The sequence below is a fragment of the Papaver somniferum genome, unplaced genomic scaffold (assembly GCF_003573695.1).
Source record: "Papaver somniferum cultivar HN1 unplaced genomic scaffold, ASM357369v1 unplaced-scaffold_10, whole genome shotgun sequence".
Lineage (NCBI taxonomy): Eukaryota > Viridiplantae > Streptophyta > Magnoliopsida > Ranunculales > Papaveraceae > Papaver > Papaver somniferum.
Genome location: NW_020618825.1, coordinates 8,363,007 through 8,373,193, shown reverse-complemented (window position 1 = coordinate 8,373,193; position 10,187 = coordinate 8,363,007).

The window sequence follows — 10,187 nt, the reverse complement described above, 5'->3', positions numbered from 1 at the left end:
AACTAGAATTAGGTTTTCAACTTTGTTTCTCTCCTCTCGCTGTTCGAATAGGTGTGAGACAAGGTGAACAGAAAGTCTAAGACACACATAGTGGTGATCTTTGGAACTACCGATTTAGTTTTCCATCTGAACCGTCGAGTACATCCAATGGCATTAAGAATTAAGGTATTAACTTTTTTTTTTGATGGAAGAATTAAGGTATTAGCTTGATTTTTTTTCTTTTAAAATAAAATAGATAAACATAAAATACTTACCTCTCTTTGCCACGTCAGTTTTGCTGTCAACTACGTAGCTGTTACTTGGTTGTTCAAGTAGCAAAATCGGTGTATATATATGACTAGGGTATCACCCAGGCCTTCGGCTGGGCTCAACTTCTCGTGCGCCTTCAGCGCGAGGGACTTTAGTATTTGGGCACGGTCTTCTGCATTTGACACACTGGATATTGTAGATAATGTAGATCTTTGACATGCATGCTCGCTTCGGTGGTATATAGTTTGATGAATCAATAGATATGTTAGATAATGTAGTTTGCTAATTTTCATTCGTACGACATCAAACTTTAAACTCTACCTCAAACAAAGGTGAGAGTCGGGAAAATTTTACGCAAAATGGATCATTTGTCCAAATATTTTTAAAACATGGTTCAAATGAACGAGTAAAAATTAGTATGGGTGAAATGGACACCAAAAAAATAGCAAGGATGAAACTGGATTCATCTTAAATTAAACTTAAAAAATAGCAAGGATGAAACTGGATGCATCCTGATGTAAATTTAAAATAAGAAAAAGTATTTGAAAATGGGTAGGATGAAACTGTTTACATCCTGACTATTTTTACATTTTTGTCCATTTAAACAGTATCAAAATCTAAATGTCCTTTTCACCTAGGAATTGTTGATTTTGGTCTTTTTAACTAATTTTGTGAAAATTTTAATTGTTGAGAAATGAAGTAGTGTGTGCTGGAAAAAGGGATCAATGTGTATTAAGCTGATAAAGGCAACACAAATGCTTCACATTGTTGCAACGAAATGGTCTGCATCGTTGATTCATTTCAACATCTTAATTTTGACATTTAGTTAAAGGTTAACATTGTATCAGTGCACCAAACCAAAGTGTATAGTTTTAACAAACACCAAATGCTTGGCTGCGAAAATCATGTTTCCCATATTAGCTTCTTGCCCAATTATTTACCACGGTTTTCGATCACTTAGCAATTGCTATTAAATAAAAATGTTCCAGATGAGGTACAAAAGCTGTCGACAATATTTGGCCCTTGACAGCTGTAATATTGCTTAGCCGATTGGGAAAAATATCCAAAAGCCAAAAAAACAAAAAGGAAGAGTATTCTGCCAAAGAAAAACTGGAAAATCGAGCTGAATTTTGTAGGTCAATTGCACCTATTCTAATGGAATCGTACACGCCGAAGAAAGCTGAGGGCAAGGGATTGATTCAGGCTATGCAAGTTGCTGAAAATCTAGAGGTACAGATAGTCAAATTTTTAGAGATAAGATCTTTTATAGGAAAACATTCTTTATGGGTTTGCAAATTTTTAGTTAGACGCGAAGTTGGTCATCAAGGCTGTAAATGGAGACATACAAGTAGTTGCATGGCAGAACCAAGTCCTAATTTTATAGATAAGATCTTTTTTAGGAACACAAAATTGGTTAAAAAGATCAAAATCAACAATTCCTGGATGAAAAAGACATTTAGATTTTGATATTGTTTAAATGGACAAAAATATAAAAATAGCCCGGATGTAAACAGTTTCATCCTATCCATTTTTAAATACTTTTTTTTATTTTTAATTTACATCAGGATGCATCCAGTTCCATCCTTACTATTTTTTAAGTTTAAGTCAGGATGAATCCAGTTTCATCCTTGCTATTTTTTTGGTGTCCATTTCATCCGTAATAAGTTTTACTCGTCCATTTGAACCATGTTTTAAAAATATTTGGACAAATGACCCATTTTCCGTTTTAGGAAAACATCCTTTATAGGTTTGCAAATTTTTAAGTAGAAAGTTTAATAAGCCAGCTGATAGATTCGCTAGGCATGAGAGAAATCTGAGAGTGTCTAATATTTGGCATGCTTATCCTCCAAACTTCATTGCTTCTGTAATCTTGGAGGAGGCAGCAAACTATGTTCACAGTCATTCTTAATCTTATAAATTTATCTTTTCTGAATAAAAAAAAAAAAAAAGCTGGAAAATCATTTGGATATGGAATCTCAACTGTGTGACACCGGTTCTTGGTCGTGAGGCTTTAGTCCCTCATTTCCCTCCCTCCTTGTGCAGAACGGAGTAAATTAGTCGAATGTAGAGTTTTTTCATTGTACGTATCCAACTCTTTCCATCCGAGATATTTACAATTTGATGAATAACAATTCCAAACATCATCATTAAATTTTGAATCGTGCAGTTGAAATTGGAGGGAATTGAAATCACGCAGACTGGAATTCTTAAATTCAGAAAAAGGTATCTAACCTTAGATTCAAATATCAGCTGAAATGAATTTTCATAAGCCGTTAATATTTCTGCGATACACTTAGGCAACATGTGGAGGATATAACTTAAGCTCCACTTTCCCCTATTGCGAGCGCAGGGCTGCATACTGCTGCATCCAGTGCAAGCTCCAACCCCTGGTTTTGCACTTACACTGAAGATTGCTAGTCGATTGCTTCGCTAATTTTTCCATGAGACACCGGATCATAAGTCCTCATATAAAAATAGTACAAAATTCAGTAAACGTGCCAGATCAGGATGGACAACCAATCGAAGCCAGAGTATATACGGCAATGAAGAAAATAATTTATGGCAGTAGCGGAGGGTTATTGTAGAATGTCATTAACAATCCTACTCACACAGATCAAGTCCCCGCCTCCAGGAAAATAATAACAATGTTGAAATCTAAAGTTAATGAGCCAAAAAAAAAAAAAAAATCTGATTGGAAAAAAAAGAAAGAAAGTATCGGCATTGTTAAACAGAAAGCAGGTTGAAATCTAAGGTGAATCTGAAACATTGAAAACCTGATTGGAAAATAAAACAGCAACTTAAACATAAACAGCCATAACGAACAAATTATGGAATTCTCCAAATAAATTTTCCATTGAAAGTTATCATGCAAGACTACAAACGTTAAAGATATACAAATTTGGTAGAAATTTAACAAATGGGAGTATTAGCGTAGTAGGCATTTTTAGAAACTTGCAGTTATGCACCAGAACATAAATGACCCCAACATGATTAAAAGTAATGAGAAAAATGGAGGTGATTCATAAGTCGAACTGATAGGCTATCATATTGCATTCTTCATGGTTATCACCTCGATCTTCCCCCAAATGTATGTTTTCTTTGGGTTGACAGGGTGGTGTTTGGAAAATAAACCTTGTCGACATCCATATGCATGTCTGGAAAATGTTGCAATCTTAAAGTATTTAAGGACCATTCGGAAAACATTCAGAAACATCAATTACTCACCCACCAAATAGCACCACCAAATACCTGCTTAAGGGATGTATGAATCATTTGAAATGATGCAACTGAGAAAACTTCATGGTATTTTGAAATCTATGACCATAGATTTATTGATAGTATTTCCAAGATCTATTTCATCTTTGAACGAAAAAAAGAAAGTGTATCAAAGACTTGTTGGGTACATGAAGAAAATAGTTGAGAGAAAATGTATGCCTACATGTTCTGGTGTTGATCTCTTAAGCCACATTCTTTTGACACACTTTCTAACACATTCTCTGCACGCTCATCCTTTGTTTGCAGCATCCAGTATCTGGTGTTAAAGAGAAATCCATGAATTTGCAACAAAAACAAAACATAGCGTCTAAAGCAGTGCAATGCTTCTGACTTGTGGGATATCAAGTAAATATGACCATATCGCGTAAAATCATCTATGAAACTGATGAAATAAGAGGCTCCATGTCTTGCCTTAACGTTCATTGGGCCAAATATATCAGAATCAACTAATTGCAAAGGATCAGAGGCCCTTTTGGCTGTCCCGAACGGTTTTCTAATAGCTTTACCTGCAAGACAATGTTCACAGGTAGGCAGGGAGACTTTAGCGATGGGGCCTAAAAGACCTTCTCTAGCTAACCTAGTCATCCTTTCTTGCCCTATATGACCTAATCTAGCATGCCAAACCACAAAATCATTATTAATATCTGGGAAGACGCAACTAATGAAATAGATTTATTAGCATCATAAGAACTAAAATTGTCAATATCCAAAACCATAAAACCATCCGACATAAAACCAAAACCATAAAACTCAGTTGTCAAGCAAATCTTAACAGAATTACCCTCAAAAAGAAAACTAAAGCCTAGACACAACATACTATTAACTGAAACTAAATTTCGTCGAATATCTGGATTATAAAGTACATCATGGAGGATTAAGGTGCGCCCTTGTCGCAGCTTTAGCATATAAGTACTGATGCCAAGTACTTATATGCTAGTTGTGTTCCCCATATAAACTCTCATGCTCCCAGCAGGAACTCGACGATAATTTAGGAACCCATCTCGGTCCCTCGCTACATGGTCGGTTGCTCCCGAATCTACAACCCACAAATGAGGAGAATGAGAAACTAATGCTTGAATAGAAACAAAACATTCATAGCGAGGAATAGGTTCAGAAATTACCTTCTTTGGCTCAGTATATTCACGATCAAAGTGTCATTTCTTATCACAGTTAAAGCATTTCATCTCTGCTTTGTCTTTCTTACCAGCACACTTGCCTCTTGCGCTTAGGAGCGTTGTTAGTGGATGGCCCAGATCCATGAAGAGAATTCTTAGCAGAAGAACCCTTACCCCTCTTGCGCTTAGACCCAATGGTCTTATGCGAAACAGATTCAACATCGAAAACAGAACTGTCAGTCTTAGCAGCTTCCAAGCGCTCGACTTCTAGTTCCACACGACGAGAAATATCCTCAAAAGTGCGGACATTGTCATTATGTATCATGTTTTGCTTCATATGATCCCAAGAGTTAGGTAACGAACGAATAATATCTTGTACATGTTGTTCATCTGTCAAGTGATGACCTGAAGCCTCAAGTTCGCGTATCATTGACGACATTGTTCTCAAATGTTGCTTCATTGTAACTTTCGGCTTCTTTTTACAAGTGTCAAACTTCATAGTTAAAGCGCGCAACTTAGCCATATAGGTAACTCCAAATTTCTTCCTGACTGCCTCTAGCATGTCATGAGAAAACTGGTGGTTCTCAAACTCGTCAATAAGATCATTGTGCATTGAGCTCAGGATCATATGATAAGCATTGTGATCCTTCTTAATCCATTCCTGGTAAGCCTCGAGGTTGCGACGGTGTTGAGCCGTCGTACCCTCCTCAGGCGGAGGCATCACATGCTCAGTTATTTCCTGCATCCGATCATCATGCAAGAGAAAAACGATCTTTCGGCGCCAGATTTTATAGTTGTCGCCATCAAGTTTTTTTCCCTTGTTCAAATCAGCAATGATGTTCTGGGAAGCCATTTAGTCTAACATAGCAGGCGAAAAAATACAAAAGGATATTAAACTTATGGCACTATACACATATTCAAAAAATAACTTTGCAACATTAATCTAAATAAATAGTAAAACAACATTACAAGTCGCAATATCAAAAAATCGTTAAACTCCTAATCATCTCTCGCGCTACAAGTAATATTTTCTACATCTATTTAATATATGTGCAAGTTAATAGTTTTTGGGAACTAAACAAACTCAACCAAACAACCTCCCACTAAATTGTTTTAACATGTTATTCAATCAAACATGTTATCAAACCAAGATGATTATCTAATCAATCAACATGTTATCTAGACAAACGATTCAGTATGAGATGAATTCAACCCAGCACCAAATATATTGTATATTAAATAAATTAGAAAATCACAACATAAAACCATTCACATGTTAGCGATTAAAAAATATAATTTCAAAGAAACTCTATCATGTGAATCTAATTAGGTTCTGAAAATATTTTTATTGAATTCGGAGCGTCGAAAAACCTTAGGCTACCAAAATTGGAGTTGATCCGACAACTACAAATAGGAAAAAATAAACAAATAAAATAAAAAACAAATAACTAGGGACGAACCTCGGGCTGGACCACGAGCTGGCCCACTGCGGCACTGCCTGAACTGCGATCCGACCACCAACTCAACCGTGAGCTGACCCACCGTCCCGAACCGCGATCTGAACCACCGGTTCGAAACGCGAGTTGAATCGCCGATTCTGTACCGAGTTGACTCGCCGGTGAACAGTGTTGACTCGTCGATTTAACTCGGTTACTGTTCATCACCTTCTCCAAATTTCTGCAGCGTACAGACGCGCATGACCAACTTTAGGAGAGGATATCTCACTCATACAAGCTCCGAGTCAAGCAAATAATATGTCAAATGAAAGCTCTCACAGAGAACTATTTAAGTTCAGTTCTTTACAATTAAAGCTCACGATAGCGACATCAGAGATTATACGATTAAAGCGGAAAAAGAGCGCATTTGAATTATTCAAGTTCAGTTCTTAACAATTGGGATGCTCTCTTTGTGTAATTTGTTTTTTTTTTGTGACTTTCTTTGATCTACCACTGGTAAAACATTTTGTAAATCCCTTTCTCTTCAATGAATCTTCTCTTCTGATCAAAAAAAAAAAAAGATATTGATGTAAATGGCATATTAACTATTCTGTTGGGGACAAGTAATAAAGAACAAAAATAAGGTTACAATTACGAACAAGGATAGGTTGTCGAAGTATAAGAATGATTGGTTGGTTATATAAGCTGGAAAATACAAGTCAGAAGATGAAAGGTAGCGTCAAGGAACTCGTTCGAGAACTACACATACATCATTAAGAATACGATGAATAGTTTTTGACAAAAGCTAGCATAAACCCTAGACTTTGTGTTTTCTTTCCGTTCTTTCTCATCTCTTCAACATCAAATCCACGGCAAGGTATTATCTAAACCCTAGCACGTTGTCCTAGACCACATTCTTTTTTTTCTTCTCGGTAAATAAAATATATATTAGGAATGAAGGAAAAAATAGAAAACAGACAAAGGCTAGCTACCAAGTAGGGAGGAAAGAGGGGAAAACAGCAAAGAAAAACCCAAGGTTATAGCCGAACAAAATCAAAACCCTTTCTAGGTGAAGATGAAAACCCTTAAAGCAGTGGTTGGATGAGAATGAATTAGCTGACGCAGACGATGTTAACGACAAGAGGAAGGAGTTGGAGGATGTATGCAACCCGATCGCACGTAAGATTTGTTGGAAATTTTAGGGCATGGAATAGGAACGACTATGGCTTGAGGCGCGTAGATACGATTTCTTTAAAGCGTTATTTGTTCCCACTCGATTTGAGTTGTTGAAGGGATCGAATTGCAAACCGCTTCTAGGATACAACAAGCCTTATGTGATTGACGACCAAAAAAATCAACTATGATGTCAGGATTTTGTTTTTAAACTTCTAATGCCCGAACTTATTTTGCCGCAGGTATACTATTTGGATCAGTTGGCAGAGCAGTTCATCTTTTTGCTGGTTTTAGTATATTTTCATTATTTGTAGGTTGGTTTCCACTTATTGTAAGAAAAGACATTTGTAGGAACTTAAATTGGTGTGAATTCAATAGTTGTGCAGAGCTTTTTGGGGTATTGATCTAAGTGTCGTCTCAATTCACATGTGAATTCAGTTAATATGGTACAACAAATTTTGAATTTGAATTGAATAGTGAATGTTTTGATTAGTGTATGAAATATGTTTTTAATTTGAATTTAATGAGTTTCTAATCTTCAGTCAGAAATGAGTCCCAGGATTCAGATGAATCAGATTTTCTGAAATAGGTTCAGTCAGAAATACCAGTTAGACTGCGATTCAGACGAATCAACTTTTTTTGAAATTATTCAGACCCATATCACTGTAGATTAGCTTTTCTAGTTTTTAATATTGAATTAATGAAACGTCTGTGTATGTTAGTTCTTATAGTGAGTCTATTGAAGTTAGTCGTAATTTAAAAAATTAAAAGAATCTAAGAAACAGTCGTTTTGAGAAATAAAACTACAAATCTAGGGCCCACGGAAGCAGTCATTTTTAGTGATGTTAAGTCCTTTTCTGGCAGACTTATTTTTTTGATTTTCCACTAGTGTCAAGAGAAGGAGAAGAGAATACTAAGCACACTTCTGTCTGGTATACATGATGTAGCGCCCTCTAAGCTAGCAGCTGACTAATCCAAGAGATTAACTAAATAAAGAGGCACTACGAATCTAATTCAAATACTTAAACATTCAATTAAGAAATCTGCTACAAAACTTATCCCAAAACTAACCCCGCTCAGAATATATATACATGAACTTCTCTCAAATGATACATATACAATAGTCAATTGATTTACAGATACAATAAACAACATAATAAACATAGCAGAAGTTAACTAATTAACGGAGTCAACACTTGTGGCTTTCGCTGCGCAACTCTGATCTGTCTCTAAAAACTGAAAGTGAGAATAATTAACATTTAACTTCTAAGTAATCATAAAAAAGATTAAGAAAAACAATAATGTTTTCCCGGACATTAAAAATAGCGACCAAGTCATTGAGATACACAAACACGAATATGGACAAGCTCTTTCTTCAAACAATGTATACTATGGTTGTGCTATTCCGAACTCGCAAATCCACACCTAATCGTAAATATGGATGTCGACAATTCCGAACTCGCGAACTGTCGACCGATATAAGCATAAAAGCTGAATTCATGTAGGTATAAATATGAAAGAGAATATCCTCACAAAATTAAACAAACATGTAATGGACAAACTCCTTCTTCAAAAAATGTATAATATGGTTGTGCAATTCCGAACTCGCAAATCCACACCTAATCGTAAGTATTGATATCGACAATTCCGAACTCGCAAACTGCCGACCAATATATCATAAAAGCTCTAGGCATAAATGTGAAGGAGCGTATCCTATATACCACACGTGGAAATTCTTATTTCCCATAACGATTCATATTGACCACAACACATTACAGGTCCTTTCCAAACCATGGAAAGATTAACAGAATCAACATAATTATCGTAAAACAAGTTAAACAATGCACAGAACGCACAAACAGAAATACATGAGTTTGTTAAACATACACTTTTGTAAAGGAAAACAATAATGGTTACCAAAGAGTCAAATGTATTCCCACCTCTTTTGATGACAAGCCATGCCTACCTCAAGATCCACGATCCATGGTTCATCCTTTGAATCGATCGTTGTTAATAGACTAACTGTTAATCACACAAGCACTCTAAGAATTTATCCAAAAGGATCATACAAGGCTCATACAAGTCTATCTAATGATTCTAAGCCCATTTATGACTTTACACCTTTTTATTATCTATCTTTAACATATCTAAGGTTTACTAATTCAATTAGTTTGGTTCTATAGTCTATTAGCTAAGTCTTATGAATATCTACATCTTTGTAGAAGAAACCAAAAGCTAATTCGAACCACAAGAGGTCCAAAACATCGAACTAGTAAAACTAGCCCTAAGGCCAAGTCCACTAAACTAAGGTCCAGTCCATCTAAGTCAGCTAACGGTCAACATCTGGTCAGAGAGGTCAACCAACAGTCACGTCTAAGGCCTGGTCAAAGTCAAAGTCTGGTCTGGTCAAATGAGTCAAAATCCACCGAGTCAAGTCAAGCAAGTCAAAGGTCAAACTGACTAAAGTCAAAAGTCAAGAGAGTCAAGATTCACTGAGTCAAACCGATTCAACCCAGTCAGACACTGAGTCAGTTAAGCTGACTAACAGGCCTATTCTCAAGAACATGAATTCATACAATCAACTATACATTCCATTCATTCTTAAACAACTTCAAACTTCATTTACAATAACCAAGCTTACCTGCAATTGCAGCTCTAAGCAACTCAGATCATCTCATCACATTCACCTAGCTTTCTTTCCAAAACTTCAGTCACAACATCTCAATCAACTTGAATTATTTTATCTTACTCTAGTACATACAACCCTCACCAGAAAATAACTATAACTCCACCAACACCACAGACACTTCATAGCTGCATTGTACCTACAACATCTCATCTCTGCAACTATCACCAACATTAACAACTCCCTGTATTTCAAATACCCCAACACCAAGTCCACTCCAGCTACAACCAACCTAACATTCCTTTACACTGC